The 7,947-nt window shown below is 47.0% G+C and overlaps 1 non-coding gene across 1 annotated transcript; it reads left to right on the top strand.

Moving 5' to 3' along the window:
• The first annotated feature begins 470 nt into the window (after nucleotides 1–470).
• On the top strand, nucleotides 471–577 carry LOC118932786 (U6 spliceosomal RNA). The gene has a single exon (XR_005032897.1). It is a non-coding gene; the product is annotated as a U6 spliceosomal RNA (small nuclear RNA).
• The last annotated feature ends 7,370 nt before the right edge of the window (nucleotides 578–7,947 follow it).

Below are 7,947 nucleotides of genomic sequence, written 5' to 3'. Positions count from 1 at the left end.
CCTCACTTAGGCACTTAATCAGATCATAGACTCATCACCAGCAATTTAAGATTCACAAACTGCTAATTTACACTGATTTCTCTCACAATCAGCGATCGGTTTCCTTATCAATGAACCCACTGAAGAAAACGACCAGTCTTAATCTGCCACGAATTCTCTTTCTCCAAATTCTCTTAACTGATCAGGGCCCTCAGTCGGATTCAGTTTCACACAAAAAACATACACTTGACCCTCGAACATCATGGCTGGGGCACCAACCCCAATGGAATTGAACATCCATGTATAACTTTTGAGTCTCCGAAAACTTAACTAATACCTTACCAACAACAGCCTATTAACACATATTTTGTATATTTATTATACATGGTATTCTTACAATAAAATTAGCTAGAGAAAAAATATTTTTTCAAGTTGTAGCAAATCTCCAAAAATGTTTCCAATATATTTATAGAAAAAAGTGCCAGTATAAATGGGCCTCACTTGGTCAGCACATAATACCAAAATTAGAACTGTACAGAGATTAAGCATAGCCCCTGTGCAAGGATGACATGAAACTTGGGAAGCGTTCCATATTTTTCTCTGTGGCCCATCAAGGATTTTGTTTATCAAATATTTACTATTTTCATATTCTTGGAAATTACTTCCCTTTTCCTTTGAACTCTCAAGCCCCTACCCCCTTCTCCTCACTCTCCCTGACTGTCTCTGGAAGCTAGGTCCATGGCTTTCCTGGACTAACATAATTGAACTTTGGTTTTTCTCCTCTTGAAAAAGAGTCAGTTGTTTGGTTTTATTCTTCCACTTGGATATTCTGTCTCTAGATCAAATACAAATCTAAAACTATTCCAAGTCAACAAATACATGTTCCCCCTTTCAGCACAAGGCGAGGCAGAACACGGAGGTGGCGCAGTGTGGGTCACATTTTCCGCCAGTAGGCAGTTTCGATGCTGAAACAATGTGATACAACTATACAATTGTACTTAGAAGCAGTTTAGGTTTAGGTGGGAGAAAATATACTTCAGTTAGCAAAATTAAGACTTTTTAAGGGTGACACAACTTGAAAGCTATCTTAAGAGACTGGTAGTACAAGTATAGGTAAACAAATAAAAATTGCATGTGGAAATTGGGTTTTAAACCCACAAGGCTGAGGTGGGAAAATAGCCACATTCAAGTACATAAATCATTCCAGTCTGGCTTGAGCATAGGGTAAATAAAGGCAGATTCTAGGAATTAGGGATCAAGTACACAAGCTGGATGATGTAATGGTGAGAACAAAGATTTGGAGTTAAGACTTCAGTTTGACTACCAGCTGTGCCTCTCAGCTGTGTGATCATGGGTAAATTATTTACTCTCTCTGACCCTCCATTTCCTCCTAACAATATCTATTCAATTATTTCACAAATATTTCATGGAGACCATGAACTGAGAACTGTCAGGTGATAGAACTTGTGAACCAAGGAGAAGGTGACCACTGTACTAGGACCACAGACAAGGCTTCTGAGGACTGACTATGGAGGTTTTCATTGACTCTGGGAGTCTCAAAACAGCCACCATGAAAACTTTAATTCTATGACACCATCTGTTAAGTTAAAAGCTAAACAACCAGCACCCATGTTCCTGCTAAAAGACAAGCAAGAATGTTTGCCCTTCCCTTTAATTTCCTTCGGCACAAGGATGTATGTAGCAACCCTCTCCCCACACCCCTAAACACATACACACAGATGCACCCTTTTCTCTGCAGGCATATCTTATGTAAATGAAATGTGCTCCATTGAAGTGCTGTCTTTCCTTGGCTGTCTCAAGGATAAAAGCCTTGTATGACTTGGACCCTTCAGAGCATGTCTGATACCCACCCACAGGAGTTCTATCCTCCTGGGCTTATAGGTCCTAAGTTTGGCTCAAACAAAACTCTGTCTTGATTTTCAAGGTGATTTTAATACATTTTTCATTGAAAAGTATAAGGACTCATACATTCATTCACTCATCAAATGTTGTTTACCACTTACTAAGCTAGGGCCATGTCTTGCCAATGAGTTTCAGCCCAGGGCAAGTTCACTATAGATTCAATGTGACCAAAGAAATTACAGTAAAATGTTCTTGGGGTGAAAGGGTTATACCCAACTTTATTTCCATGGTGGCAGGTCAGTCACTAAAATCCCATCCACTCAGAGTTGAGTCTTCATGCAGCAAGCCGGTCTCTGCCTCTGGGCCTCTGTCCTCGGCACTGCCACCACTCCAGCCTCTGCTCTGCTCTCCTGCAGCCTTGCAGCTGTGCCACCGTGTTGCACAGAGTACTGGGCAGGGCTCTTTATATAGACTCAACAGCAATGTATTGCCCACATGTGTGTAGTCAGCTAGCCAACCAGGGCCAGGTGAGAATCCTGGCCACAGGAACCTTCATTTTATCCACAGGCCAGAATTAGACACTAGCAATACAGTGGTGAAGAGAAAAAGCTATAAAGCTGTATGAGATCACTTAGAGTACGTAGAAATCAGGGAGAAAAAGGCCCAAGACCAAGAAGCCCAGAGATACAGTGGAAATAGGTAGAAAAGGTGTTAAGTCCAGGGAAAGGAAATCCCGGGGCAAAATACCTCTAAAAACCAAAATCAGTCAAAGGGAGAAATAAAGTTTAAAACCCGTTTATTGCTCACAAACTGCAGTCCGGCCCATCTCTCTCTCCTGCTCCAGAAGCCACAGCACTGGCCTCCCCCTCACCTCTCAGGTACAGATAAGCCCTCCTGGCCCAGGTAATCACCCACTGATATGGAGATGAACTTCCCCACCCCTGAGGAAAGATGCAAATGCACTAAAGCCACACTTCTTCCCACCTCTGAATGCCTATTGATATGCAGATGTACTAAAGCCAGGCAAGATATTCTGGAAATGTTTCAATTTTACCCACAGAAGGAAGAAAAACAACTGTCTGAGTGCTTCAAAAAAAGGGCTGGTCAACTTACAGAAACTGAGTCAGATGAGGATGGAAATGCCCATTTAATGCAGCAATCTGGGGATCATAAGCAGTCTTAATTGTTTCAAACTGCTTCAATGGAGTGGCAATTTCAGGAACTAGATTGAAGTCAGTTAAGGAAGGAATGAGAGGTCAGGAATTGGAGCCTGAGTGTGGAGAGAAGATTGATTGTAAAGAGTGAGAAAGAGGGTAGCCAGAGAGGCAGGTTGTGGCTGTTTTCAGGTACGCGCTGCAAGCACAGGGTTACGCGCTTACAAATGCTGAGGCAGGAGATGACCTGGCTGCTGGGAGGCAGCCCTTGAGAATACGGCTTCAGCAGAAGACAGTACACCTGCTGAAACAGGATGGAAAACAATGTGGCTGCAGGTGCAAGCAGGTTTACAGATTTGGGGAGGTACACGAATTCAGTGACAAAGTTCATTAAAATCACACTGAAATAAAGACAGCTTTATTTGCACCTAAGGACATAAGCCCCAGAAACACAGTTCTGCTGTTAAAGAAGAGTGTTTCAAAGGTCTCAGACCATATGATGGTTTTCCTGTCCTCAAGGAGACAGGCCTGAAAGACTGAACTTCAAAGGGGTGCATTTCATTTACGTAAGATATGCCTGCAAAGAAGAGTAGGAAGGGGGCAGCATACATCCTGGTGTGGAGGGCATTAAGGGCAAACATTCCTGTTATCTTTCAGCTGTTAATTAACAGATGGTATTACAGAGTTAGAAAATTTAAGTTTTCATGGGTGGCCGTTTTGAGATTCCATGAGTTCATAAATCCTTCAATACTTAGGCCTTACAAATATTATCTTGGTCCCTACTATGGTAGTCAGCATCTCACAGTGGGAAACGAAGGATTTTCCTCTGATCCTTGTTTCCTTAACCAAATACAAGGTAAGGCAGTCTGCCGCAAGGGGGCAGCGGAGAGCAGCGGCGTGGATAGTAGGGAAGCAATGTTGCTAGGATGCCAGATGCTTTAAAGTGAAACCAATCAGGCTGGTTTTGCCATGTTCTCAGTCAAGTTTAGCTATTTGTTTAGCTTATTTTGGGCTAGGACAAAATGGATAATGAGTTTGCACAGGGCAGGAAAGGGTTTCCCGGATAAGGAAGGGCGCCAAGGGAAATGGAGTGTGTTTGTGAGGGATTCATTGTAAAGATGGATCACGAAATCTAAGAAGAACAAGGAAGAAAAAAAGAGGGTAACCAAACAGTGGAAAAGATGGGGGAATTAGAGATTGCTGTAATATTGAAGAGTTGGGTGTTTCCAGGGTGGTGACCTGAAGGACGGGAAATGATTGGATGAGAAGAGCCTGCCTAAAATGGAGATTTCAGAGGTCAGATCGCACCCCTGACAACAGGCCTGCAGCGTGCCCTGGGGAGGAGGTGATGAGGTGGGCTAGAGAAGGCTGGCGGTAGAACTGAGAAGCCAGAGAACAGACAGGGTGGGCTGTGCGTGATAGGACAGGACTTCCGATAAGGCCACAGAAGTGGAAATTGTGCAAAGCAATCTTAAGGAGAAAAATTACAATTGTTCTGACTTTAAAGAATCCTCGTTAAAATGTTAACTCCTTTACCATCAATTGTAAATGTATACAGAATTTTTAAACTATAAATTAACATTTAGTATACTGTAACTTAAAACATGAAACTTTGAGAATTAGTGTTTTATTTCTTTGTGAGAACCACCAAGAGTAGTTTGAACAGTGCTTGCTTTATCCCCTAACTTACCTGTTCTGTGCCTTGATAAATTGATATAATCCTTTCTAATAAAATGTATTCCAACATTTTATCTTTTGCACTTTTGATGTTTGTAAAATACTCCAAGAGTTTCTTTAACGGGAAGTTTTTATCAGTGCCACTCCCCCTGAGCATCGTCAGCCCTTAGCCATGACCATTTGCTGCAACTAATCTGTGAGATCTGGCTGCACGCAGCTCAGTGTTCATCAGTTCTTGTGAAAGTCTAAAGCGATGGAACCAGACTTTACAGGGAGTAAAAGGTGGTTTTTCAGTGTCTCTGTAATAAGTTTTCTTTCAACGTGGCAACTGACTTCAATATTTTGGCCTGAATGCTGGCCAACCACAATTTTTCTTTTAAATAGTCTTCTACCCAAAGTAAAGGAACGTGTTTCTCAACCTTAAGGGGCTTTCTGTTCATAGAACAATTCAAACGGGAAGATGTTCAAGCAGCCTGACCTGGTTTTCTCCACTTCCCGGGCTTCCGCGCTGTGGCCCCTGCAGGACCCGCAGCGGAAGTCTCGTCCTGTCTTCTCTTTGCTGTGGCCAATCCCAGTTTCCTAATCTCACCTGATTTCACTCCCAGCATTATCACTCCTAATTTCTTGGATGCACTTTCACCTTTTTTGGCCAGTTCCCTCTTTTGATGGCACGTTTTGTGACGCATCATGTGGGTTTGTCACTGGGAGATGAGGCAGCACAAGTGCTTGCTTCGCTGTCTGTGCGGTGCACTGAGGAGCTGGGTGCCGTGTGCGGTGCCTGCTGACTGGGGAACCCGGCGGGCACCATGAGCCCCCGCGGCCCACACGGTCTGTGGTGGGGTGCGGAGCTCGCGCACACGCAGCCATGGCGCTGAGTTGGGGCCACGCCGGGGCCTGGCCCTGACATTTGTGCACGCCCTGGAGGGCTGTGGCTGTGGAGGTGGACCCAGCTCGGTCTGCAAGTAATGAGGGTGCGAGCCAGGGGACCGGGCAGAGGACACACAGTGAGGGGCGCAGCCCACAGAGCAACCATTTTCAGGGGCTGCAGTTTCCTGCGGTGAGGGCGGCGACCTGCCTGCGGGCTCCGCAGCAAAGGGACTGAGCAGAACGGCCGCCTCCGCCTGGGGGGCCGCGGTGAGACTCCGCCAGGGAAAGCCTAGGATCGCCGGCAGAGCCCTGGGGCGCGTCTGGAGGGGAGGCGGGCAGCCAGGGCCTGTGGATGGTCCCGGGGAGGGGGCGGCCGGTGTCCGCGGTGACCCCGTCGTTTGGCGTGGCTGACCCCTGGGTCCTCAGGTCGGCGGGGATGGGGCCTGCGGGCCTTCGCGTTCCCGGGGCTGCAGCGCAGGTGCCGCGGAGCCAGGCGGAAGGGCGCTGCGGGGCGAGGAGGGCGGCGGCGCGGGGAGGGCCGCCAGGGTCGGGAGCCCCGCGGCCTGCAGCCCCGGCACCCGGCCCGGCGCAAGCCAGCCGGCGGGCGGCCCCTGCGCCGCCACCCCGCGCCCCGCACCTCCGCGCAGCGCGTCCCGAGGCGGCCTCGACGCGCGCGGCAAAGCAGGGACCCGACGGAGGAGGAAAGGGGCTGCCGAACGCGCGTGGGGGTCCGGGCCGGCCGGCAGGGCGGCAGCGGCGAAGCGGGGCAGTACAACCCAGTCACCGCAAAAATCTGTCTGTAGAAAACAGGGGTGGACGGGGCGCGGGAGGAGAGCCAGAGAAAGCAGAGCTGCCGGCACGCCTGGAGACCCCGCCGAGTGGCAGGAGGTGACATCCCACCCAGGCTGGGTGTGCTCCAGGGCAGGGCCCACGTGCTTGGTTATCGTGGAGAAGTTGGGGTTCCCATGGCCAGGATCCTCACTGAACTTAAACCACCTGACGATGTAACTGGCCTGTTGCTGAGCTGCCGCTTCCACACCCCTAGGCGGTAAGCTGTTACTGCGCTGTAGAGAGAGCTCGCCCAGTGCTCTGGGCAGAGGCAGGGACGCTAGTTCCCCACCTACCGCCAGAGAACAAGCGGGTAATAAACCCCTTCACCCCAAAGAAACGTTCTACGGTCATTGCCTTGGTTACACTAAGTCCATAGCGAACTTACCGGGGGCTGAAACCCATTGGCAAGACAGTTATATATCCCCTAACTTATTTCCCAGAGTGACCTTAGGAGGAAAGCGGAACTCTCATTTTTACAAACAATTGTATCTACAAGGCAGTCTCTCACATACTAGGCAATATGTCTCACAACTAATTTCTCCCATCAGGAAGACACAGCTCTTAACTATGTCATAAGTTTGTATCCCTAATATTTTCTGTGGCCAAAGTTAGCCACTGATGACCCTGTTCTTTGCACAACTCTGGTGTCTGTGCTGGTGTGGGAAAAATTGCAAGGAGTTACAACTGGGTACTGTGAAGTCCCATCTGCACTGCCCAACCGTTACACATAAGGGAAGAAAAGTGTGTCCTGTGACAAGTCCTCTTCCAGTTTACAGATCATTCAACTGACAGGGACTTTCACTGTCCATTGAGTGTGACATGGTTTTTCCTGTTCTGCTTGTGACTGAACATGGGATGGATCACCACAGACATCATCCGTGGCCCCCCCCCAAGCCCGCCCTGCTCACCAGAGGAGCTCCGGTTTGCAGTTTCCGCCTCTATCTCCTGGCCATGTGCTTCAGGGAAGTGGGCTCTGGCCCCAGTCCCAGGAGTGAGTGAGGACCAGCCCAGTCACTGGAATGTGATTAAATTCTATCAAGTTAAGCAAACATACATAGATGTCTGCTGAGAAGACAGAAAAAAACATGGATCCTTGATCAAATGCCTGGGCAATAACATTTCCCTTTTTTTTTAGACAATCGTGTTAAGCTTTTGATTCTTGCACCTAAAAACAGGCCAAGTAACAGACTAACAGACACACATCTGTGAGCACTTTGGCGGGAGAGGCAGCTATCTGTTAGGGAAGGGGTAAATATGCTAACGTCTTCCTTTCAAGCTTGGTCATTCCTTTCAAAAGAATGCATACAGTGTATTAAAATACCATTCAAATCCATCTGCCTTTAGAGGTTTTCCAAAATCTATCTTAACATTTACTTAATTTGACACTTTACAAGCTTGTGTCCTAATTTTTTATAGCAAATTCTAATTTTCTTAAATCTAACAAGAATGACTATTTCCCCATATTGTAATCCACTATAAGCATTCATCTATTCAAATAATCATATACTTATGTATTTATACTTTTGTAAGTACTTTTATACTTTGGGGTAATAAAATGTTAAGTATGAAAGTAAAA

The sequence above is a fragment of the Manis pentadactyla genome, chromosome 12 (assembly GCF_030020395.1).
Source record: "Manis pentadactyla isolate mManPen7 chromosome 12, mManPen7.hap1, whole genome shotgun sequence".
In the NCBI taxonomy this organism is placed as follows: Eukaryota; Metazoa; Chordata; class Mammalia; order Pholidota; family Manidae; genus Manis; species Manis pentadactyla.
This window is presented reverse-complemented; position numbering and strand designations above follow the sequence as displayed.